This window comes from Aquarana catesbeiana, linkage group LG04 (assembly GCF_042186555.1).
Source record: "Aquarana catesbeiana isolate 2022-GZ linkage group LG04, ASM4218655v1, whole genome shotgun sequence".
Taxonomy (NCBI): Eukaryota; Metazoa; Chordata; class Amphibia; order Anura; family Ranidae; genus Aquarana; species Aquarana catesbeiana.
In genome coordinates, this window is record NC_133327.1 from 471,859,640 (window position 1) to 471,886,321 (window position 26,682).

Consider the following 26,682-nt stretch of genomic DNA (forward strand, 5'->3'; position numbering starts at 1 on the left):
TTGTCTTCAGGTACGCCATTCACGACTTTGAGTGGTTATACCAGAATGATGCCTGCAGGTTTAGGTATCATCTTGGTATCATTCTTTTCAGCCAGCGGTCGGCTTTCATGTAAAAGCAATCCTAGCGGCTAATTAGCCTCTAGACTGCTTTTACAAGCCGTGGGAGGGAATGCCCCCCCCCCCCACCGTCTTCCGTGTTTTTCTCTGGCTCTCCTGTCTCAACAGGGAACCTGAGAATGCAGCCGGTGATTCAGCCAGCTGACCATAGAGCTGATCAGAGACCAGAGTGGCTCCAAACATCTCTATGGCCTAAGAAACCGGAAGCTACGAGTATTTCATGACTTAGATTTCGCCGGATGTAAATAGCGCCATTGGGAAATTGGGGAAGCATTTTATCACACCGATCTTGGTGTGGTCAGATGCTTTGAGGGCAGAGGAGAGATCTAGGGTCTAATAGACCACAATTTTTTCAAAAAAGAGTACCTGTCACTACCTATTGCTATCATAGGGGATATTTACATTCCCCGAGATAACAATAAAAATGATTAAAAAAAAAAATATGAAAGGAACAGTTTAAAAGTAAGATTAAAAAAGCAAAAAAATAATAAAGAAAAAAAAAAAAAAAAAAAAAAAACACCCCTGTCGCCCCCTGCTCTCGCGCTAAGGCGAATGCAAGCGTCGGTCTGGCGTCAAACATAAACAGCAATTGCACCATGCATGTGAGGTATCACCGCGAAGGCCAGATCGAGTGCAGTAATTTTTCCAGTAGACCTCCTCTGTAAATCTAAAGTGGTAACCTGTAAAGGCTTTTGAAGGCTTTTAAACATGTATTTATTTTGTTGCCACTGCACGTTTGTGCGCAATTTTAAAGCATGTCATGTTTGGTATCCATGTACTCGGCCTAAGATCATCTTTTTTATTTCATCAAACATTTGGGCAATATAGCGTGTTTTAGTGCATTAAAATTAAAAAAAGTGTGTTTTTTCCCCAAAAAATGCGTTTGAAAAATCGCTGCGCAATTACTGTGTGAAAAAAAAAAATGAAACACCCACCATTTTAATCTGTAGGGCATTTGCTTTAAAAAAATATATAATGTTTGGGGGTTCAAAGTAATTTTTTTGCAAAAAAAAAAAAACTTTTTCATGTAAACAATAAGTGTCAGAAAGGGCTTTGTCTTCAAGTGGTTAGAAGAGTGGGTGATGTGTGACATAAGCTTCTAAATGTTGTGCATAAAATGCCAGGACAGTTCAAAACCCCCCCAAATGACCCCATTTTGGAAAGTAGACACCCCAAGCTATTTGCTGAGAGGCATGTCGAGTCCATGGAATATTTTATATTGCGACACAAGTTGCGGGAAAGAGACAAATTTTTTTTTTTTTTTTTTTTTTTTTGCACAAAGTTGTCACTAAATGATATATTGCTCAAACATGCCATGGAAATATGTGAAATTACACCCCAAAATACATTCTGCTGCTTCTCCTGAGTACGGGGATACCACATGTGTGAGACTTTTTGGGAGCCTAGCCGCGTACGGGACCCCGAAAACCAAGCACCGCCTTCAGGCTTTCTAAGGGCGTGAATTTTTGATTTCACTCTTCACTGCCTATCACAGTTTCGGAGGCCATGGAATGCCCAGGTGGCACAAAACCCCCCCAAATGACCCCATTTTGGAAAGTAGACACCCTAAGCTATTTGCTGAGAGGTATAGTGAGTATTTTGCAGACCTCACTTTTTGTCACAAAGTTTTGAAAATTGAAAAAAGAAAAAAAAAAAATGTTTTTTCTTGTCTTTCTTCATTTTCAAAAACAAATGAGAGCTGCAAAATACTCACCATGCCTTTCAGCAAATAGCTTGGGGTGTCTACTTTCCAAAATGGGGTCATTTGGGGGGGTTTTGTGCCACCTGGGCATTCCATGGCCTCCGAAACTGTGATAGGCAGTAAAGAGTGAAATCAAAAATTTTCACCCTTAGAAATCCTGAAGGCAGTGATTGGTTTTCGGGGTCCAGTACGCGGCTAGGCTCCCAAAAAGTCCCACACATGTGGTATCCCCATACTCAGGAGAAGCAGCTAAATGTATTTTGGGGTGCAATTCCACATATGCCCATGGCCTGTGTGAGCAATATATCATTTAGTGACAACTTTATGAAAAAAAAAAAAAAAAAAAAGTGTCACTTTCCCGCAACTTGTGTCAAAATATAAAATATTCCATGGACTCAATATGCCTCTCAGCAAATAGCTTGGGGTGTCTACTTTCCAAAATGGGGTCATTTTGGGGGGTTTTGTGCCACCTGGGCATTCCATGGCCTCCGAAACTGTGATAGGCAGTGAAGAGTGAAAGCAAAAATTTACACCCTTAGAAATCCTGAAGGCGGTGATTGGTTTTCGGGGCCCCGTACGCGGCTAGGCTCCCAAAAAGTCCCACACATGTGGTATCCCCATACTCAGGAGAAGCAGCTAAATGTATTTTGGGGTGCAATTCCACATAGGCCCATGGCCTGTGTGAGCAATATATCATTTAGTGACGACTTTTTGTAAATATTTTTTTTTTTTTTTTTTTTTGTCATTTTTCAATCACTTGGGACAAAAAAAATAAATATTCAATGGGTTCAACATGCCTCTCAGCAATTTCCTTGGGGTGTCTACTTTCCAAAATGGGGTCATTTGGGGGGTTTTGTACTGCCCTGCCATTTTAGCACCTCAAGAAATGACATAGGCAGTCATAAACTAAAAGCTGTGTAAATGCCAGAAAATGTACCCTAGTTTGTAGACGCTATAACTTTTGCGCAAACCAATAAATATACGCTTATTGACATTTTTTTTACCAAAGACATGTGGCCGAATACATTTTGGCCTAAATGTATGACTAAAATTTAGTTTATTGGATTTTTTTTATAACAAAAAGTAGAAAATATCATTTTTTTTCAAAATTTTCGGTCTTTTTCCGTTTATAGCGCAAAAAATAAAAACCGCAGAGGTGATCAAATACCATCAAAAGAAAGCTCTATTTGTGGGAAGAAAAGGACGCAAATTTCGTTTGGGTACAGCATTGCATGACCGCGCAATTAGCAGTTAAAGCGACGCAGTGCCAAATTGGAAAAAGACCTCTGGTCCTTAGGCAGCATAATGGTCCGGGGCTCAAGTGGTTAAAGTAAAAAAAAAAAAAGTGAAATATTCCTTTAAATATCGTACCTGGGGTGTGTCTATAGTATGCCTGTAAAGTGGCGCGTGTTTCCCGTGTTTAGAACAGTCCCTGCACAAAATGTCATTTTTAAAGGAAAAAATCTCATTTAAAACTGCTTGCGGGTTTAATGTAATGTCGAGTCCTGGCAATATGGATGAAAATCAGTGAGACAAACAGCATGGGTACCCCCCAGACCATTACCAGGCCCTTTGGGTCTTGTATGGATATTAAGGGGAACCCCGCACCCAAATTAAAATAAGGAAAGGTGTGGGGCCACTAGGCCCTATATACTCTGAACAGCAGTATACAGGCGGTGCAAACAAGACAGGGACTGTAGGTTTGTTGTTAAGTAGAATCTGTTTGTAATTTTTAACGGGTACATTTTTAACGTGTTTAGCTCCAGCCAAAAAATCTTTTTTAAGCTTTTTGGAAAACATAGGGAAGGGTTATCACCCCTGTGACATTTGTTTTGCTGTCTTTCCTCCTCTTCAGAAGATTTCACCTCACTTTTTGAAACATTAGATCAAGAATTGTAATTACATGCCCCTGTTGAACAGGGGCTGAAAAATTAGGCCTTAGGCACTGGTGCTGGTGCCACAACACTGCAACCCCTCACAGATACTCTAGTTGGAACGCAGAAATGAGCCCAGCTGCAAAATATTGCATCAAAAATTGTAATTACAGGCCCCTGTTAAACAGGGGCTGAAAAATTGGGCCTTAGGCACTGGTGCTGGTGCCACAACACTGCAACCCCTCACAGATACTCTAGTTGTAACGCAGAAACGAGCCCTGCTGCAAAGTATTGCATCAAAAATTTTAATTACATGTCCCTGTTAAACAGGGGCTGAAAAATTGGGCCTTAGTCACTGGTGGTGGTGCCCAGAACCAAAAATGTTCTTACAAGCTATCAGCGTGATGATTGAGGAGGAAGAGGATAATTACTCAGGGATAGTCACTCAGCATCAGCATAGCCAGTCTTTGAAGGGATCTGAGATTTCAAAAAAAATTATTCGGTTACATCAGCATCAGGTGCTTGGTAGCTGGTGGTGATCCAAGACTGATTCATTTTTATGAAGGTCAGTCGATCGACCGAGTCGGTGGACAGACGCACCCTGTGATCGGTTACAAAGCCTCCAGCAGCACTGAATGTGCGTTCCCGAAAGAACGCTGGATGCAGGACAGGCCAGTAGCTCAATTGCATACTGTGCAAGCTCTGGCCAGTGATCCATCCTCAAGACCCAGTAACCCAGAGGATTTTCGGTGGGAAAGGTGTCCAAGTCAGATCTTGCCCCTAGGTATTCCTGCACCATGTAAAACAGACGCTGGCGATGGTTGCTGGAACCGATCATACCTTGGGGCTGCGGACCAAAAAATTGTCTGAACGCATCGGTCAGACGGCCACCTTCTCCACCGCTCCTTCTTTGACTGACAGAAGCCTCATCAACACGTTGTCCAGAAACAGGAGTTTGTAACCTCCCAGTCTCTGGGAACGCGTTGCACAGACCTTTCTGCAAGGCCTCCCGAAGATGTTTCATCCTCTGCTCTCTCTGCGATGGCAAGATAAGGTCCGCAACCTTACCCTTTTAACGTGGATCAAGGAGGGTTGCCAGCCAGTATTGGTCCTTCTCCTTGATACCACGAATACGAGGATCCTTACGCAGGCTTTGCAGGATCAGGGAGGTCATGCAGCGTAGGTTTGCTGAGGCATTCGGTCCGGAGTCCCCTGGGTCACTAAGGACCACATGGTCCGCAGCCACCTCCTCCCATCCACGTACAAGTCCATGTGTTTCTTGGGACTGATCCCTTAAAGACTGCTGCTGATGCTGAGTGCCAGGCTCCACCTCCATACTGACACAATCTTCCTCCTCCTCTTCCTCCTCCTCCTCCTCCTCTTCCTGTGTGATCGGCGGGCACACAGGAACACTGTCTGGATAAAGGGGGCCTTGAGAGCTAAGGAAATCCTCCTCTTCCTGCCTCTGTTCTGCCTCAAGTGCCCTGTCCATTATTCCACGCAGCGTGTGCTCCAACAGGTGGACAAGGGGGACAGTGTCACTGATGGATGCACTGTCACTGCTCACCATCCTCGTGGCCTCCTCAAATGGTGACAGGACAGTGCATGCATCCCTGATCATGGCCCACTGGCGTGGGGAAAAAAAAAAAGCTTCCCTGACCCTGTCCTGGTGCCATAGTCGCACAGGTACTCATTGATGGTCCTCTGCTGCATGTGCAGCCGCTGTAGCATGGCCAACGTTGAGTTCCACCTGGTGGGCATGTCACAGATTAGGCGGGTCTTGGGCAGGTTAAACTCCTTTTGGAGGTCCGTCAGCCGAGCACTGGCATTATATGACCAGCGGAAATGCACACAGACTTTCCTGGACTGCCTCAGGACATCCTGTAAGCCCGGGTACCTGCCCAAGAACCGCTGCACCACCAAGTTAAGGACGTGAGCCAAACAGGGCACATGGGTCATTTGTCCCTGTCGGAGGGCAGAGAGGAGGTTGGTGCCATTGTCACACACCACCATTCCTCCCTTAAGTTGGAGTGCCGTCAACCACCTCTGAACCTGCCCCTGCAGAGCTGACAGAACCTCTGCCCCAGTGTGGCTCCTGTCCCCCAAGCACACCAGCTCAAGCACTGCATGGCATCTTTTGGCCTGCATACTTGCGTAGCCCCTTGAACAGTCCCATTCGACATATTAATGGGAAGTAGCTAAGAGGTCTGAGGGAAAGGACTTGAGGCAGTGTTATAGATATTAATTTCAGGAACAATGGTATTTTTGGCTCAGGTGTAAGAAAAAAAAGTAAAAAAATATAAAAAAAAATGTGCACAAAATTAAAACAATACTTCAAGTATATCATCATTAAAATGGAGCACCGCTGGTTCTGAGGACAAAGCACAGGAAGAGGCCATGGAGGAAGAAGAAGAGGAGGGGGTGGAGGAGAGAGGTGTGTCACAATCATTAGCATTTTTAAGGCGTGGTGGCGGAACAACCTCCAACACTACTGCACCTTGTCCTGCATCCTTCCCAGCTGCCAGCAGAGTCACCCAATGCGCAGTGAAACTTAGGTAACGTCCCTGTCCATGCCTGCTGGACCATGAGTCAGCGGTAATATGCACCTTACCGCTGACTGCCCTGTCCAGCGAGGCATGGACATTGCCTTCCACATGAGAGAGAGCCGAAATCGCCTTCCCTGAGAAAAAGTGGCGTTTGGGTACCTGCCACTGAGGAACCGCACATTCCACAAACTCATGGAAGGGGGCAGAGTCTACCAACTGAAAAGGCAGCAGTTGAAGTGCTAGCAATTTTGCCAAGCTAGCATTCAACCGCTGGGCATGTGGATGGCTGGGAGCAAACTTCTTTTTGGCGGAGCAGCAGCTGGGGCAGGGAAATTTGCCTGGTACAATCTGACGTCGATGTACCAAAAGCAGATTGCCCACAAGTACTTGGCTGTGACACACCTAATTCTACACCTTCATTCCTCTCAGTGCAGGTCTCAGAGAGGACTGAAGGTATAGTGGGGTTGGAGATCTCAGCTGATGAGGAGCAAGGAGAGGTCCTCTTTGTTCTTTGGTGTGGGTCTTTTAGATACGCTTGCCAACGAACTGCATGGCAGGTCAACATATGTCTGGTCAAGCATGTGGTACCCAAGTGGGAGATGTTTTGGCCACGCAAGATACGCTTGAGACATATGTTGCAAATAGCAGCGGTACGATCTGATGCACTCGTCTCAAAAAAGGCCCACACCAAAGAACTTTTTGAATAACATGCAGAGACTGCAGCGCCCTGCACATGTGGAGCTTTGGGGTGTGATGCAGTCAAGGTGCTCCCCTTAGGCTGGCCCCTGGAGGGCATCCTGCCTCGTTGGTGATGTGCCGCCTCCTCCTCTCTCCTATCAGGCACCCACGTTGAGTCAGTGACCTCCTCATCCCCTCCCTCCTCATCACTGGAGCAAACCTGACAGTACGCTGCAGCAGGGGGAGCATGACTGCCAGATTGCTGTCCTTCTTGGGCACCCCCTCTGTCCGTGCTCACGTTACTGCCTTCATCAAGCTCAGTATCATCATCAGAGCCTTCCAAACGCTGGGCATCCTCCTGGAGCATGTACCCAACACTTTGGTCAAACAGTTCGAGGGACTCCTCAGGAGGACATGGTGGGGCTAGGGAAGGAGTCACTGATGACATTGAGCCAAGGGAAGAGGCCGCTGCTTTGCCAGACAAAGTACCCTGGGCATGGGTGAGAGAGAATGAGGAGGATGAGGACGGCTTGGTCATCCACTCGACCAAGTCTTCCGCATGTTGCGGATCAACAAGGCCAGCTGCCGAAAAAAAGGCCAAGCGTGTCCCACGGCCATGTGCTGATGAGGATGCACCGTCTCCACGACCAGCACTAGACACAGAGCCTACTTGCCCTCTCTTATTGGCTTGTGACTGTCTGCCTCTCCTTCTTGGCCTTCCAGACGTACTAATGGCCTGTAGCTGCACTAAGCTGGGATATATATATATATATATATATATGTACTGATACTGCAGCTAGCAAAATCAACTGCCTGCCTGTAGTATGAGAACACCACCAACCTTCTACAGGTAGCTTTAGCTGAACACTGTGCAGAGCTAGCAAAAAACTAACTTGTAGCTTTTTTAGATGCCTGCGGTAGTGATAGGATCAGGAAAACACCACCAACCTTCTACAGGTAGCTTTAGCTGAACACTGTGCAGAGCTCGCAAAAAAATAACTTGTAGGTTTAGCTGGACACTGTGAGGAGGACGCACCACACTAATTTGTAGTTTTAGCTGAACACTGTGAGCAGGACGTACAGCACTAACTTGTAGTTTTAGCTGTACACTGTGAGCAGGACGCACCGCACTAACTTGTAGGTTTAGCTGAACACTGTGAGGTAGACGCACCGCACTAACTTGTAGTTTTAGCTGAACACTGTGAGCAGGACGCACAGCACTAACTTGTAGTTTTAGCTGTACACTGTGAGCAGGACGCACCGCACTAACTTGTAGGTTTAGCTGAACACTGTGAGGTGGACGCACCCCACTAACTTGTAGGTTTAGCTGAACACTGTGAGCAGAACGCACCCCACTAACTTGTAGTTTTAGCTGAACACTGTGAGCAGGACGCACTGCCCTAACTGTAAATAGTCTAGCTGCCTGACTGTGGTACTAATAGGATCAAAAGAACACCAGCAATTTTCTTCAGGTAGCTGTAAATACTGTAACAAGACAAGCCTGCCTGTCAGTAAGAAGATAACAGGAACGGATCTAGCTGAACACTGTGAGCAGGACGCACTGCACTAACTTGTAGCTTTAGATGAACACTGTGCAGAGGTCTCACTACACTAACTTGTAGGTTTAGCTGAACACTGTGAGCAGGACGCACAGCACTAACTTGTAGTTTTAGCTGAACACTGTGAGCAGGACGCACCGCACTACCTTCTAGGTTTAGCTGAACACTGTGAGGTGGACGTACCCCACTAACTTGTAGTTTTAGCTGAACACTGTGAGCAGGACGCACTGCACTAACTGTAAATAGTCTAGCTGCCTGACTGTGGTACTAATAGGATCAAAAGAACACCAGCAATTTTCTTCAGGTAGCTGTAAATACTGTAACAAGACAAGCCTGCCTTTCAGTAAGAAGATAACAGGAACGGATCTAGCTAAACTGAATACAGTGTATATGTATATATATATGCAACACCTGGGATGCATATATATACACAATACACTGTAAGTGCAGCTAACTGACTGACTGTTCTGCCTAATCTATCTAACTCAAATCAAATGACACTGTCTGTCTCTCTCTCTCTCTATCTATGAACGCCGGAACACACACTACACAGGGCCGCCGTGCATGTGGCCTTATATAGTGTGGGGCGTGTGCTAAATCCCCTGAGCCATAATTGGCCAAAGCCTCCTTGGCTTTGGCCAATTACGGCTCTCTGTTCAGACGGCGCTGTGATTGGCCAAGCATGCGGGTCATAGTGCATGCTTGGCCAATCATCAGCCAGCAATGCACTGCGATGCCGCAGTGAATTATGGGACGTGACGCGCCACACGAATTTGGCGCGAACGGCCCATATCGTTCGCAATTCGGCGAACGGGCGAACAGACGACTCGAACACGAAGCTCATCCCTAGTGTGTGTATATATATGTACATATACCGTCCTTCCTTTCCCCCCTCCCCCCATCTCTCGTATTATCTGTGTGGATGCGCATCAGTGTATGCATATACTACCTACCCATATCCATACACGCCATATACCACTCACCCATATCCATACTGCCATTTAGTTTATACGATTATCATTTTTCCTCCCAACAATATCATTTTTGTAACTTATACATTCATTTGGATTCACCCATTGATGGGCTAACATATACCATTAGGATATGCAGTACACTCCATACTGTTTATATACATATTGTTTCCCTAGCCTCCATATACATATATCTGCATACATATGTCCACCCTCGTTTCCCCTTGTGTCTATTATAAGACACATATGATCATGGTGCATCTTCCTCATATATAGATTTTTTCATATATTTTTTTCATATAATTTTTCATATAATTTTTCATGTTTTTTTTCACACATGTTTTTTCAGTTTTATTTTTACTTTTCAGCCGTTTTTGTTTTTTCCACACATGTCCTTTCAGTTTTTATTTTTATTTTTATTTTTAATTTTATTTTTATTCTTCAGCCGTTTTTGCTCTGCCTCCTCTCTTTTATATCCACATCATCATTTGTCCCCACTTCCCCCTCCGCTCTTTCCCCCTTCCCCCTCCCCCTATCCCACATCGTTCCCTGTTCTATTCCTTTTTTTATGTTGTTTTTTCTTTGATTCCCTCCACTGCTGACACTTCCATACACAGGATCTCTGGCCACTCCCCCCCCTTACTATCTCCCATTCCGCTCTCCTCCCCATCACTGCTCCACATATAAACATCCTGTCCAGCTCCCAGCCAATCAGCTTGACAAAGGAGCGCCGCCGTCACACCATTCACGGCGTGCCAGCTTAGGAAACGTGTCGCACATCGTGTGACGTCATCATCCCTCGACTGGATCGGCTACTATCCAAGCCGCTTTGGTGCCTGTCTCCGCTGCTCGGCCGAATACATCCAGCGTTCCGAGACTGCCCAGAAGCCTCAACATCTACCAGTCGAGAGAGATGACTCCACGGACCCCCTGGATTGCCTTGGGACATTGTTATGCTTGAAACCCACCACACAAATGTGAGTGTATTACCAGCTGTTGCTGTTATTTTAAATAAATAGTTTTAAACGTCTGCACCCAGAGGCGCCTCCTCTTCCTTGTTTTACAACAAAAGCCAGACCCCAACAAAATGGCGCATTTTCCCGCCAAAACTGACCAAGATGGATAAACATTTCAAAGTTCACACACAAAGGAAAAGAAAATGGCTGACTGTAGTCACATGGTAGACAACAAGAGAACAAAAGGAAGTAGCAGACAAAAAACATTTTCCTGCCACAACCAAAAATGTCTCCCCAAAAACTTACACATTTGAGATACTAAATGAACGCTTAGACAAACATTTAAAAGTGTTAAAGTTACAAAAAGCACAACCTAGGAACACATGCTATCCAATGAAACAACCAAGCCATATAACCCACAATTACACGGCTGTAACATACCCTCAAACTCAGTTCACATCAGCTTTCACAGGAACAAAATATTGAAAGATACAGACAGTGAATGCTTGCAATGTCTGTTCAGAACATTATAGTTCCCTTCCCCCAGGATGTAGCCCCTTTCAATACAAACACAACAATGCCTGCCCCTTCACTAAACTCATGGCATCTTTACAAACAGGTTCAGCTACTTACAAAACTACTCAGCCACACACACATTGTAGGCTGCAAATAATATCAATTCATACATTTCTATTTCTCATATGCATTACAAACTTGTTACACAGCATCAGTCACATGCACACACACACAGTCTCCCTACACAAAGATTCGAGATACAAATCACACACACACGCAGGTACACACAGGCACACACCAGACATACGATCAAACTTCCAGCATTATTTCAAAAGACGAAAAATGTGTTCTTTTGCAGAGCAAAGGCTCCCCAACACATCGGAAAGAAATGTCCAAGACTGGGATCCATTCTCCCCCCTTTTCTCACGGATGTGGACGGGGTTCTGTCTGCTCCATAAAGTACCTGGCTCGCCATTCTGTTAGCGAAATTTGGCTGCACAGAGAGCACACAGCCAAATCTCCTGTTTCTAATCATAATAACAATTTCGTCTAATGATATAATACCATCTCACCTTTTGATCATATATATGTCTCTCCTCTGGTCCAGCTCATCCTCTGGTGTGTGCCTCATGCTTACAAATAGAATCACAACCTCATGCTTCCAGTTCCAAAAACACACTGCAGCCAGCCTGTCTCAGCTGTCTGAGTGAGCCACTTTATTAGCATATCAATAGGAAGTCCTGAAGCTTGAGGGTTCGGCCTCCAACAGCCAAACACACCTCTTACAAAGCTTGTGACCTCACAGGATGTAAATGACCATATAAGGATTTAACAACAGAACACAAAACAACCAATTACTACAGGACATGATACAACATACTAAATGACGATGACTAAAGTTCCTCGTGCATGGGATATTATCTGCAGGTGTACGTCATGGCACCCCAAACATGTTGATCAGGCATACCAGGGGTGACAAGAGCAAATCACCGCTAAACCGATAATGTCTTTGAAGAGTGAACGCATCCCCACCAGACGATCATTCTGTGCATTGCACAGGGGCCCTTTTGCTGGCAGACATGCCCTCTCTCCGCAAACACCTCTCTCCAAACACCAGGAAGTTTTCCACTACCTAACAGGTCCCAGCCAGCGTTGGTCTGCCCCAGTCAGCTCTTTAGAGCGGGCTGTGATTGAACACACACTGGGAGACTTATGACAACATTAATATAAAATTTTCCACAACACCCGGGCGCCACAGAGGTGGGGGCGCTCAAGCGCCAGACTGCTCCCCTCCCTCCTCCTCTCCTTGTTGGTGTCCAGAGGCCACTGTGTTTCCTGCCAAAGTCCGTCCCCCCTCCATCCTCCTGTCAGATCGGAGCGGCTGTCTCTGTTCGGAGAGAGACCCACGCGGTGACATAGTTGGGGAGCGGTCTGTGCTGTGCAGTGCCTGTCATTTGTTCTTCTCCTTCTCTCTGTCACGATCTTCTCCACCCTGTCGGTGCAGTTGCACACTGTCCTCTCCTCTCCCGCTGCTGCCCTGTACTAATGGGGGTTGGTTTGTGGGGGGTCTGTACAAATGGAGGGGGGTGGTTTGTGGGGGGTCTGTACTAATGGAGGGGGTGTCTGTACTAATGAGGGGTGGTTTGTAGAGGTGTCTGTACTAATGGAGGGGGGTCTGTACTAATGGGGGGTGGTTTGTGGGGGGTCTGTACTAATGCAGGGGGGTGGTTTGTCTGGGGGGTCTGTACTAATGGAAGGGGGTCTCTACTAATGGAGGGGGGTGGTTTGTGAGGGGTCTGTACTAATGGAGGGTGGGTGGTTTGTCCGGGGGGGTCTGTATTAATAGAGGGGGTGGTTTATGGGGGTCTGTACTAATGGAGGGGGGTGGTTTGTCGGGGGGACTGTACTATTGGAGGGGGGGTGGTTTGTCCGGGGGTCTGTACTAATGAAAGGGGTCTCTACTAATGGAGGGGGTGATTTGTCCTGAGGGGGATTTGTCCTGAGGGGGGTCTGTACTAATAGAGGGGGTGGTTTATGGGGGGGTCTGTATTAATGGAGGTGGGTGGTTTGTGGGGGGTCTGTACTAATGGAGGGGGGTGGTTTATGGGGGGTCTGTACTAATGGAGGGGGGTGGTTTGTCAGGGGGTCTAATGGAGGGGGGTGGTTTGTCAGGGGACTGTACTAATGGAGGGGGGGTGGTTTGTCGGGGGGTCTGTACTAATGGAGGAGGGTGGTTTGTCTGGGGGGGACTGTACTAATGGAAGGGGGTCTCTACTAATGGAGGAGGGGTGGTTTGTCCTGAGGGGGTCTGTACTAATAGAGGGGGTGGTTTATGGGGGGGTCTGTACTAATGGAGGGGGTGGTTTGTCAGGGGTCTCCACTAATGGAGTGGGGCTGGTTTGTCCTGAGGGGTCTGTACTAATAGAGGGAGGAGGTTTGTCCTGAGGGGGGTCTGTACTAATGGAGGGGGGTGTTTGTCCTGGGGGTTTGTACTAATGGAGAGGGTCTGTACTGAGAGAGGAGTTTATACTTAGTGGGGAGTCTGCACTGACAGAGGGGGTCTATACTTAGTGGAGGGGGGTCTGTACTGAGGGAGGGGTTTATACTTAGTGGGGGGATCTGCACTGGCGGAGGGGGGTCTATACTTTAGTGGAGGGGGTCTGTACTGAGGGGTGACTATAGTTGGTGGCGGGGGATGACACCAACCCTAGTGATGTCACTGCAGCCACGGGCTCTTCTTTCCCTTCTCCTCGCGCTGCTGTACTAGTGAGCAGCGCTTGCCGGCACAGCCGCCCACTATGTTTCTTCCCCCGCCTTCATATCAGCCAGGGAAGAAATAGAATAAAAAAATTAGCAGAGAAGAGGATTGTGGGACATGTAGTCCTGAGGACTGGCAGCCCCACTGTTACACAGAAACTGCAGCCCACACAGCATGCCCAGCTGATTGGGTGAGAGAGAGAGCCATGAGCCCGGGAAAGCTTTCAGGGAAGTACACCCAGGACTCCAGAGGGAGAGTACAGTGCTGAGGGAACACCATCAGAGAGAGAACTCCGCTGCCCTGCACCACCAGAGGGAAAGCCACACAGCCTAGCACCATCCCTGGTGGAGAAAGGAATGGAGTCAATGCCAGAATACAGATCTGGGCTCTACCCAGCGGAATCGCCACGGGCAATTCAGAGTGAGCTCACTCCTGATCAGAGGAACCGTTGTTGCTGGGTCAGGTGAGAGGGCCGATCGGCCATTATCTCCTGTAGTATGTCTGCAGTCTCTGACCATCTCCTGTGCTATGTCTGCAGTCTCTGACCATCTCCTGTATTATTTCTGCAGTCTCTGACCATCTCCTGTGCTATGTCTGCAGTCTCTGGCCATCTCCTGAGCTATGTCTACAGTCTCTGACCATTTCCTGTAACATGTCTGCACTCTCTGACCGTCTCCTCTAATATGTCTGCACTCTCTGACCGTCTCCTGTGGTATGTCTGCAGTCTCTGACCATCCCCTGTATTATATCTGCAGTCTCTGACCATCTCCTGTATTATATCTGCAGTCTCTGACCATCTTCTGTACTATGTCTGCAGTCTCTGACCATCTCTTGTATCATGTCTGCAGTCTCTGACCATCTCCTCTACTATGTCTGGGGGCTCTTTCTAACAGACTCTCTTATAGTAGCCCCCTCTGTGTGCATCAGAGAGACTCCCCTCCAGGCCTCATTAGTGTATACTCTTCCTGTATTTTTTTTTTTATTGTTAAAAGATCATGGGAGGATCCCAGGGTAATGAAGACTTCTTAGGGGAGCATCTCTGTGTTTGACTCGTTGCCATAGAAACATGTGTAAAGGGGAGGAGTCTGTAAGATGGCCACGCCCACGTGGGGACACCAGAAATATTTCTGCACCCAGGCGTCTGTGACCCTAGGATCGGCCCTGTGTGTACCTGTGACAGTACTGCTCCGATACCTACATCAGAAGCATCTGTCTGAACCAAAAGTATTTGGAGAAATCAGGGGAGTACAGTACTAGCTGTGCACAAAGAGCCTTTTTCAGGACTTGGAAAAATTCCTCTGCTACTGGAGACCATTTCACCATTACAGAGTCTTTCCCTTTCGTAAGCTCTGTCAGTGGGGCAGCTATAATAGAAAATAGGAAGTCGCGCTAGAAATAGTAAATTATGAGAGAATGTGATAGATGCTCTCAAAATAGTGTAACGACAAACCACACTAAGTAGGTCTAAAAATAGACAGATCCAAACAGTGCAAAGAACAAAATATATGTATGACTACACTGAATAGTGATATTCAAAAACCTGCGTGATACAACAAGTATACTGTAATATAAAAATAAACATTACAATTGTAATGAACAGGTGAAAGAAATACCGGATGAAACTAGTAATGAAAAATAAAAAATCAAGTAATATATTATATACCAAAACACGACTAAATAAAAAGAGTCCATATGTGATAGTGAAAAGACCATATCAAGATAATAATTAGTCCATTAAAAATAGATGGTTCTTGTGTGATGATACACTGCAGAATTTCCCAGAGAGAGTGACAAGTGAGAAGATACCTCCACCACATACAAACACTGCCGCTTACCAGAATTCGGAGGTCCCTTGATTATAGGGGACCACACAAGGCAGATGGCTGTAACCCCAGCCCGGGATCTCTCTGGCATAAACTGGTCACCTCAGTCTCAAAGAAAACGGTCCGCAGATGGATCGGTTCAGGTGAGTGGTATGTTCCCCATAAAACAACAAGAGGGCTTCACATAGCATAAAATCCTTAAATTTATTGTATGTTAAAAAAGACAAATGAACACTTACAAAAAGGTAGACAATTTAGGCATACAAAACGAGCCGGCCGGCTTCTAAACAGCCTGTAACTTCCGGGACTGGACGTGTAGCGGTGATGTCAGTGTATCACTAGCGGACAGGGTGGCTTTGGCCAATTATGGCTCAGGGGGTTTAGAACACGCCCCACACTATATGAGGCCGCCTGCATGGCGGCCCTATGTAGTAAGTTCCGGCGTGCTGAGAGATAGAGAGAGAGAGACAGTGTCATTTCATTTGAGTTAGATAGATTAGGCAGGACAGTCAGTCAGTTAGCTGCACTTACAGTGTATTGTGTATATATATATATGCATCCCAGGTGTTGTGTGTATGTATATACTGTATTCAGTTTAGCTAGATCTGTTCCTGTTATCTTCCTACTGACAGGCAGGCTTGTCTTGTTACAGTATTTACAGCTACCTGAAGAAAATTGCTGGTGTTCTTTTGATCCTATTAGTACCACAGTCAGGCAGCTAGACTATTTACAGTTAGTGTAGTGCGTCCTCCTCACAGTGTTCAGCTAAAGCTACAAGTTAGTTTAGTGTGACCTCCTCACAGTGTTCAGCCAAAACTACAAGTTAGTGTAGTGCGACCTCTGCACAGTGTTCTGCTGAAGCTACAAGTTAGTGTTGTGCGACCTCTGCACGGTGTTCAGCTAAAGCTACAAGTTAGTGTAGTGCGTCCTCTGAACAGTGTTCAGCTAAAGCTACAAGTTAGTGTAGTGCGACCTCTGCACAGTGTTCAGCTAAAGCTACCTGTAGAAGGTTGGTGGTGTTTTCCTGATCCTATGACTACCGCAGGCAGCTAAATTATTTACACGTTAGTGTAGTGCGACCTCTGCACTGTTCAGCTAAAGCTACCTGTAGAAGGTTGGTGGTGTTTTCCTGATCCTTACTACCGCAGGCAGCTAAATTATTTACACGTTAGTGTAGTGTGACCTCTGCACAGTGTTCAGCTAAAGCTACAGGTTAGTTTAGTGTGACCTCTGCACAGCGTTCAGCTAAAGCTACAAATTAGTGTAGTGCGTCCTCCTCACAGTGTTCAGCTAAAACTACAAGTTAGTGTATTGTGACCTCTGCACGGTGTTCAGCTAAAGCAGGGGTCCTCAAACTTTTTAGACAGGGGGCCAGTTCACGGTCCCTCAGACTGGGGGGGGGGGCGCACTATAGTTTAAAAAAATATAAACTAATTCCTATGCACACATCTTATTTGTAGTGCAAAAAAAAAAACAGGAAAAAACAGTACAATATTTAAAATAAAGAACAATTGTAATCAATATGAACTTATCAGTATTTCACAGACTCCCCTCATTACAGAACCACTCCCAATCACAGACCCCCCCTCCCCATCACAGACTCACCCCATAACAAAGCCCCCCCATGACAGATCCCCCCATCACAAAGCCCCCCAACACAAACTCCTCTCCATCACAAAGCCCCACATAACAGATTCCCCCCATAACAGACTCCCCCATATCACATACTTCCCCCATCACAGATACCCCCATAACAGACGCCCCATCACAGACTTTCCCCATAACAAACTCCGCCATCACAGATCTCCCCATATCACAGTCCCCCCATATCACAGATCCCCCCACAACAGACTCACCCATAACAGACTCCCCCATCACAGATCCCCCCATATCAGTCCCCCCCATAGCACAGACCCCCCTATAACAGACTCCCCCATCACAGATCCCCCCATAACAGACTCCGCCATCACAGATCCCCCCATAACAGACTCCCCCATCACAGATCCCCCCATATCACAGATCCCCCATAACAGACTCTCCCATCACAGATCCCCCCATATCACAGATCCCCCCATAACAGACTCTGCCATCACAGATCCCCCCATAACAGACTCCTCCATCACAGATCCCCTCATATCACAGATCCCCCATAACAGACTCCGCCATCACAGATCCCCCCATAACAGACTCCCTATCACAGATCCCCCTATATCACAGATCTCCCCATCACAGATCCCCCATATCACAGACTCCCCCATCACAGGCTCCCCCATCGCAAACTCCCCCATAACAGACTCCCCCATATCACAGATACCCCATATCACAGATACCCCATATCACAGATTCCCCATATCACAGATCCCCATATCACAGATCCCCCCATATCACAGCCTCCCCCATATCACAGATCCCCCATCACAGATCCCCCCATATCACAGACTCCCTCCATATCACAGATCCCCCATGACAGATCCCCCCATATAACAGATCCCCCCATATCACAGACTCCCCCCATATCACAGACTCCCCCATATCACAGATCCCCATCACTGATCCCACCCATATCACAGATCCCCCCATATCACAGACTCCCCCCATATCATAGACTCCCCCATATCACTGATCCCCCATCACAGATCCCCCCATATCACAGACTCCCCCATATCACAGATCCCCCATCACAGATCCCCCATCACAGATCCCCCATATCACAGATACCCCATCACAGATCCCCCATATCACAGATCCCCCATATCACAGATCCCCCATCACAGACTCCCCCCATATCACAGACTCACCTCATCGATATTACACTGCTGCCCCTTCTATAATAACACAGCACTCCCACTCCCCTCTGTTACCTGTAACACACAAGACACGAAGCATGGTAGGTCCGGACAAAGGGCGGGACTTTGCAAGTGAAAGGCAGGTGATTGATTCCTGGGACCGCCCCGATGCCTAGTAACCAATCACTTGCTACTTAACACAAAAGGTCCTTTGTCCAGACCTGTCATGTTTCCCGTCCTGTGTGATAAAAGTAGCAGAGGGCAGGGGGAGTGCTGCGATGTTAAAGGGGCAGTCCGCGGGCCGGATAAAAAATGCTGGAGGGCCGGATTCGGCCCGCGGGCCGTAGTTTGAGGACCCCTGAGCTAAAGCTACAAGTTAGCTTAGTGCGACCTCTGCACAATGTTCAGCTAAAGCTACAAGTTAGTGTAGTGCTTCCTCCTCACAGTGTTCAGCTAAAGCTACAAGTTAGTGTAGTGCGTCCTCCTCACAGTGTTCAGCTAAAACTACAGGTTAGTTTAGTGTGACCTCTGCACAGTGTTCAGCTAAAGCTACAAGTTAGTGTAGTGCGTCCTCTGAACAGTGTTCAGCTAAAGCTACAAGTTAGTGTTGTGCGACCTCTCCACAGTGTTCAGCTAAAGCTACAAGTTAGTGTAGTGCGTCCTCTGAACAGTGTTCAGCTAAAGCTACAAGTTAGAGTAGTGCGACCTCTGCACAGTGTTCAGCTAAAGCTACCTGTAGAAGGTTGGAGGTTTTTCCTGATCCTATCACTACCGCAGGCAGCTAAAGTATTTTTACACATTAGTGTAGTGCGACCTCTTCACAGTGTTCAGCTAAAGCTACCTGTAGAAGGTTGTTGTGTTTTCCTGATCCTATCACTACAGTAGGCAGCTAATTTATTTACACGTTAGTGTAGTGAACCTCTGCACTGTTCAGCTAAAGCTCCCTGTAGAAGGTTGGTGGTGTTTTCCTGATCCTATCACTACCGCAGGTAGCTAAATTATTTACACGTTAGTGTAGTGCGACCTCTGCACAGTGTTCAGCTAAAGCTACAAGTTAGTGTAGTGCGACCTCTGCACAGTGTTCAGCTAAAGCTACAGGTTAGTTTAGTGTGACCTCTGCACAGTGTTCAGCTAAATCTACAAGTTAGTTTAGTGCGACCTCTGCACAGTGTTCAGCTAAAGCTACAAGTTAGTTTAGTGCGACCTCTGCACAGTGTTCAGCTAAAGCTACAAGTTAGTGTAGTGCGTGCTCTCAACAGTGTTCAGCTAAAGCTACAAGTTAGTGTAGTGCGCCCTCCTCACAGTGTTCAGCTAAAACTACAAGTTAGTGTAATACGACCTCTGCACAATGTTCAGCTAAAGCTACAGGTTAGTTTAGTGTGACCTCTGCACAGTGTTCAGCTAAAGCTACAAGTTAGTGTAGTGCATCCTCCTCACAGTGTTCAGCTAAAGCTACAAGTTAGTGTAGTGCGACCTCTGCACAGTGTTCAGCTAAAGCTACAAGTTAGTGTAGTGCGTCCTCTGAACAGTGTTCAGCTAAAGCTACAAGTTAGTGTAGTGCGACCTCTGCACAGTGTTCAGCTAAAGCTACCTGTAGAAGGTTGGAGGTGTTTATCTGATCCTATCACTACCGCAGGCAGCTAAAGTATTCACAAGTTAGTGTAGTGCGACCTCTGCACAGTGTTCAGCTAAAGCTACCTGTAGAAGGTTGGTGGTGTTTTCCTGATCCTATCACTACCGAAGACAGCTAAAGTATTTAAACGTTAGTGCAGTGCGACCTCTGCACAGTGTTCAGCTAAAGCTACCTGTAGAAGGTTGGTGGTGTTTTCCTGATCCTATGACTACCGCAGGCAGCTAAATTATTTACAAGTTAGTGTAGTGCGACCTCTGCACTGTTCAGCTAAAGCTACCTGTAGAAGGTTGGTGGTGTTTTCCTGATCCTATCACTACCGCAGGCAGCTAAATTATTTACATGTTAGTGTAGTGCGATCTCTGCAAAGTGTTCAGCTAAAGCTGCAGGTTAGTTTAGTGTGACCTTTGCACAGTGTTCAGCTAAAGCTACAAGTTAGTGTAGTGCGTCCTCCTCACAGTGTTCTGCTAAAACTACAAGTTGGTGTAGTGCGAACTCTGCACAGTGTTCAGCTAAAGCTACAAGTTAGTTTAGTGCGACCTCTGCACAGTGTTCAGCTAAAGCTACAAGTTAGTGTAGTGTGTGCTCTGAACAGTGTTCAGCTAAAGCTACATGTTAGTGTAGTGCTTCCTCCTCACAGTGTTCAGCTAAAGCTACAAGGTAGTGTAGTGCGTCCTCCTCACAGTGTTCAGCTAAAGCTACAGGTTAGTTTAGTGAGACCTCTGCACAGTGTTCAGCTAAAGCTACAAGTTATTGTAGCGCATCCTCCTCACAGTGTTCAGCTAAAACTACAAGTTAGTGTAGTGCGACCTCTGCACAGTGTTCAGCTAAAGCTACAAGTTAGCTTAATGCGATCTCTGCACAATGTTCAGCTAAAGCTACAAGTTAGTGTAGTGCTTCCTCCTCACAATGTTCAGCTAAAGCTACAAGTTAGTGTAGTGTGTCCTCCTCACAGTGTTCAGCTAAAACTACATGTTAGTTTAGTGTGACCTCTGCACAGTGTTCAGCTAAAGCTACAAGTTAGTGTAGTGCGTCCTTTGAACAGTGTTCAGCTAAAGCTACAAGTTAGTGTAGTGCAACCTCTGCACAGTGTTCAGCTAAAGCTACCTGTAGAAGGTTGGTAGTGTTTTCCTGATCCTATCACTACCGCAGGCAGTTAAAGTATTTTTACACGTTAGTGTAGTGCGACCTCTGCACAGTGTTCAGCTAAAGCTACCTGTAGAAGGTTGGTGGTGTTTTCCTGATCCTATCACTACCGCAGGTAGCTAAATTATTTACACGTTAGTGTAGTGCGACCTATGCACAGTATTCAGCTAAAGCTACAGGTTAGTTTAGTGTGACCTCTGCACAGTGTTCAGCTAAAGTTACAAGTTAGTTTAGTGCGACCTCTGCACAGTGTACAGCTAAAGCTACAAGTTAGTGTAGTGCGTGCTCTGAACAATGTTCAGCTAAAGCTACAAGTTAGTGCAGTGCATCCTCCTCACAGAGTTCAGCTAAAACTACAAGTTAGTGTAATGCGACCTCTGCACAGTGTTCAGCTAAAGCTACAATTTAGTTTAGTGTGACCTCTGCACAGTGTTCAGCTAAAGCTACAAGTTAGTGTAGTGCGTGCTCTGAAGAGTGTTCAGCTAAATCTACAAGTTAGTGTAGTGCTTCCTCCTCACAGTGTTCAGCTAAAGCTACAAGTTAGTGTAGTGCGTCCTCCTCACAGTGTTCAGCTAAAGCTACAGGTTAGTTTAGTGAGACCTCTGCACAGTGTTCAGCTAAAGCTACAAGTTATTGTAGCGCATCCTCCTCACAGTGTTCAGCTAAAACTACAAGTTAGTGTAGTGCGACCTCTTCACAGTGTTCAGCTGAAGCTACAAGTTAGCTTAGTGCGATCTCTGCACAATGTTCAGCTAAAGCTACAAGTTAGTGTAGTGCTTCCTCCTCACAGTGTTCAGCTAAAGCTACAAGTTAGTGTAGTGTGTCCTCCTCACAGTGTTCAGCTAAAACTACATGTTAGTTTAGTGTGACCTCTGCACAGTGTTCAGCTAAAGCCACAAGTTAGTGTAGTGCGTCCTCTGAACAGTGTTCAGCTAAAGCTACAAGTTAGTGTAGTGCAACCTCTGCACAGTGTTCAGCTAAAGCTACCTGTAGAAGGTTGGTGGTGTTTTCCTGATCCTATCACTACCGCAGGCAGTTAAAGTATTTTTACACGTTAGTGTAGTGCGACCTCTGCACAGTGTTCAGCTAAAGCTACCTGTAGAAGGTTGGTGGTGTTTTCCTGATCCTATCACTACTCCAGGTAGCTAAATTATTTACACGTTAGTGTAGTGCGACCTATGCACAGTATTCAGCTAAAGCTACAGGTTAGTTTAGTGTGACCTCTGCACAGTGTTCAGCTAAAGTTACAAGTTAGTTTAGTGCGACCTCTGCACAGTGTACAGCTAAAGCTACAAGTTAGTGTAGTGCGTGCTCTGAACAGTGTTCAGCTAAATCTACAAGTTAGTGCAATGCGTCCTCCTCACAGAGTTCAGCTAAAACTACAAGTTAGTGTAATGCGACCTCTGCACAGTGTTCAGCTAAAGCTACAATTTAGTTTAGTGTGACCTCTGCACAGTGTTCAGCTAAAGCTACAAGTTAGTGTAGAGCGTGCTCTGAAGAGTGTTCAGCTAAATCTACAAGTTAGTGTAGTGCTTCCTCCTCACAGTGTTCAGCTAAAGCTACAAGTTAGTGTAGTGCGTCCTCCTCACAGTATTCAGCTAAAGCTGCAGGTTAGTTTAGTGTGACCTCTGCACAGTGTTCAGCTAAAGCTACAAGTTAGTGTAGTGCGTCCTCCTCACAGTGTTCAGCTAAAGCTACAAGTTAGTGTAGTGCGACCTCTGCACAGTGTTCAGCTAAAGCTACAAATTTTTGTAGTGCGTCCTCTGAACAGTGTTCAGCTAAAGCTACAAGTTAGTGTAGTGCAACCTCTGCACAGCGTTCAGCTAAAGCTACCTGTAGAAGGTTGGTGGTGTTTTCCTGATCCTATGACTACCGCAGGCAGCTAAATTATTTACACGTTAGTGTAGTGCGACCTCTGCACTGTTCAGCTAAAGCTACCTGTAGAAGGTTGGTGGTGTTTTCCTGATACTATCACTACCGCAGGCAGCTAAATTATTTACATGCTAGTGTAGTGCGACCTCTGCAAAGTGTTCAGCTAAAGCTGCAGGTTAGTTTAGTGTGACCTTTGCACAGTGTTCAGCTAAAGCTACAAGTTAGTGTAGTGCGTCCTCCTCACAGTGTTCTGCTAAAACTACAAGTTGGTGTAGTGCGAACTCTGCACATTGTTCAGCTAAAGCTACAAGTTAGTTTAGTGCGACCTCTGCACAGTGTTCAGCTAAAGCTACAAGTTAGTGTAGTGTGTGCTCTGAACAGTGTTCAGCTAAAGCTACATGTTAGTATAGTGCTTCCTCCTCACAGTGTTCAGCTAAAGCTACAAGGTAGTGTAGTGCGTCCTCCTCACAGTGTTCAGCTAAAGCTACAGGTTAGTTTAGTGAGACCTCTGCACAGTGTTCAGCTAAAGCTACAAGTTATTGTAGCGCATCCTCCTCACAGTGTTCAGCTAAAACTACAAGTTAGTGTAGTGCGACCTCTGCACAGTGTTCAGCTAAAGCTACAAGTTAGCTTAGTGCGATCTCTGCACAATGTTCAGCTAAAGCTACAAGTTAGTGTAGTGCTTCCTCCTCACAATGTTCAGCTAAAGCTACAAGTTAGTGTAGTGTGTCCTCCTCACAGTGTTCAGCTAAAACTACATGTTAGTTTAGTGTGACCTCTGCACAGTGTTCAGCTAAAGCTACAAGTTAGTGTAGTGCGTCCTTTGAACAGTGTTCAGCTAAAGCTACAAGTTAGTGTAGTGCAACCTCTGCACAGTGTTCAGCTAAAGCTACCTGTAGAAGGTTGGTAGTGTTTTCCTGATCCTATCACTACCGCAGGCAGTTAAAGTATTTTTACACGTTAGTGTAGTGCGACCTCTGCACAGTGTTCAGCTAAAGCTACCTGTAGAAGGTTGGTGGTGTTTTCCTGATCCTATCACTACCGCAGGTAGCTAAATTATTTACACGTTAGTGTAGTGCGACCTATGCACAGTATTCAGCTAAAGCTACAGGTTAGTTTAGTGTGACCTCTGCACAGTGTTCAGCTAAAGTTACAAGTTAGTTTAGTGCGACCTCTGCACAGTGTACAGCTAAAGCTACAAGTTAGTGTAGTGCGTGCTCTGAACAGTGTTCAGCTAAAGCTACAAGTTAGTGCAGTGCGTCCTCCTCACAGAGTTCAGCTAAAACTACAAGTTAGTGTAATGCGACCTCTGCACAGTGTTCAGCTAAAGCTACAATTTAGTTTAGTGTGACCTCTGCACAGTGTTCAGCTAAAGCTACAAGTTAGTGTAGTGCGTGCTCTGAAGAGTGTTCAGCTAAATCTACAAGTTAGTGTAGTGCTTCCTCCTCACAGTGTTCAGCTAAAGCTACAAGTTAGTGTAGTGCGTCCTCCTCACAGTGTTCAGCTAAAGCTACAGGTTAGTTTAGTGAGACCTCTGCACAGTGTTCAGCTAAAGCTACAAGTTATTGTAGCGCATCCTCCTCACAGTGTTCAGCTAAAACTACAAGTTAGTGTAGTGCGACCTCTTCACAGTGTTCAGCTGAAGCTTCAAGTTAGCTTAGTGCGATCTCTGCACAATGTTCAGCTAAAGCTACAAGTTAGTGTAGTGCTTCCTCCTCACAGTGTTCAGCTAAAGCTACAAGTTAGTGTAGTGTGTCCTCCTCACAGTGTTCAGCTAAAACTACATGTTAGTTTAGTGTGACCTCTGCACAGTGTTCAGCTAAAGCCACAAGTTAGTGTAGTGCGTCCTCTGAACAGTGTTCAGCTAAAGCTACAAGTTAGTGTAGTGCAACCTCTGCACAGTGTTCAGCTAAAGCTACCTGTAGAAGGTTGGTGGTGTTTTCCTGATCCTATCACTACCGCAGGCAGCTAAAGTATTTTTACACGTTAGTGTAGTGCGACCTCTGCACAGTGTTCAGCTAAAGATACCTGTAGAAGGTTGGTGGTGTTTTCCTGATCCTATCACTACCGCAGGTAGCTAAATTATTTACACGTTAGTGTAGTGCGACCTATGCACAGTATTCAGCTAAAGCTACAGGTTAGTTTAGTGTGACCTCTGCACAGTGTTCAGCTAAAGTTACAAGTTAGTTTAGTGCGACCTCTGCACAGTGTACAGCTAAAGCTACAAGTTAGTGTAGTACGTGCTCTGAACAGTGTTCAGCTAAAGCTACAAGTTAGTGCAGTGCGTCCTCCTCACAGAGTTCAGCTAAAACTACAAGTTAGTGTAATGCGACCTCTGCACAGTGTTCAGCTAAAGCTACAATTTAGTTTAGTGTGACCTCTGCACAGTGTTCAGCTAAAGCTACAAGTTAGTGTAGTGCGTGCTCTGAAGAGTGTTCAGCTAAATCTACAAGTTAGTGTAGTGCTTCCTCCTCACAGTGTTCAGCTAAAGCTACAAGTTAGTGTAGTGCGTCCTCCTCACAGTGTTCAGCTAAAGCTACAGGTTAGTTTAGTGTGACCTCTGCACAGTGTTCAGCTAAAGCTACAAGTTAGTGTAGTGCGTCCTCCTCACAGTGTTCAGCTAAAGCTACAAGTTAGTGTAGTGCGACCTCTGCACAGTGTTCAGCTAAAGCTACAAATTTTTGAAGTGCGTCCTCTGAACAGTGTTCAGCTAAAGCTACAAGTTAGTGTAGTGCAACCTCTGCACAGCGTTCAGCTAAAGCTACCTGTAGAAGGTTGGTGGTGTTTATCTGATCCTATCACTACCGCAGGCAGCTAAAGTATTTACACATTAGTGTAGTGTGACCTCTGCACAGTGTTCAGCTAAACCTACCTGTAGAAGGTTGGTGGTGTTTTCCTGATCCTATCACTACCGCAGGTAGCTAAAGTATTTTTACATGTTAGTGCAGTGCGACCTCTGCACTGTTCAGCTAAAGCTACCTGTAGAAGGTTGGTGGTGTTTTCCTGATCCTATAACTATCGCAGGTAGCTAAGTTATTTACACGTTAGTGTAGTGCGACCTCTGCACAGTGTTCAGCTAAAGCTACAAGTTAGTTTAGTGCAAACTCTGCACAGTGTTCAGCTAAAGCTACAAGTTAGTGTAGTGCGTCCTCCTCACAGTGTTCAGCTAAAACTACAGATTAGTTTAGTGTGACCTCTGCACAGTGTTCAGCTAAAGCTACATGTTAGTGTAGTGTGACCTCAGCACGATGTTCAGCTAAAGCTACAAGTTTGTGTAGTGCGTCCTCTGAACAGTGTTCAGCTAAAGCTACAAGTTAGTGTAGTGCGACCTCTGCACAGTGTTCAGCTAAAGCTACCTGTAGAAGGTTGGTGGTGTTTATCTGATCCTATCACTACCGCAGGCAGCTAAAGTATTTACACGTTAGTGTAGTGCGACCTCTGCACAGTGTTCAGCTAAAGCTACCTGTAGAAGATTGGTGGTGTTTTCCTGATCCTAGGACTACCGCAGGCAGCTATATTATTTACACGTTAGTGTAGTGCGACCTCTGCACTGTTCAGCTAAAGCTACCTGTAGAAGGTTGGTGGTGTTTTCCTGATCCTATCACTACCGCAGGCAGCTAAATTATTTACATGTTAGTGTAGTGCGACCTCTGCAAAGTGTTCAGCTAAAGCTGCAGGTTAGTTTAGTGTGACCTCTGCACAGTGTTCAGCTAAAGCTACAAGTTAGTGTAGTGCTTCCTTCTCACAG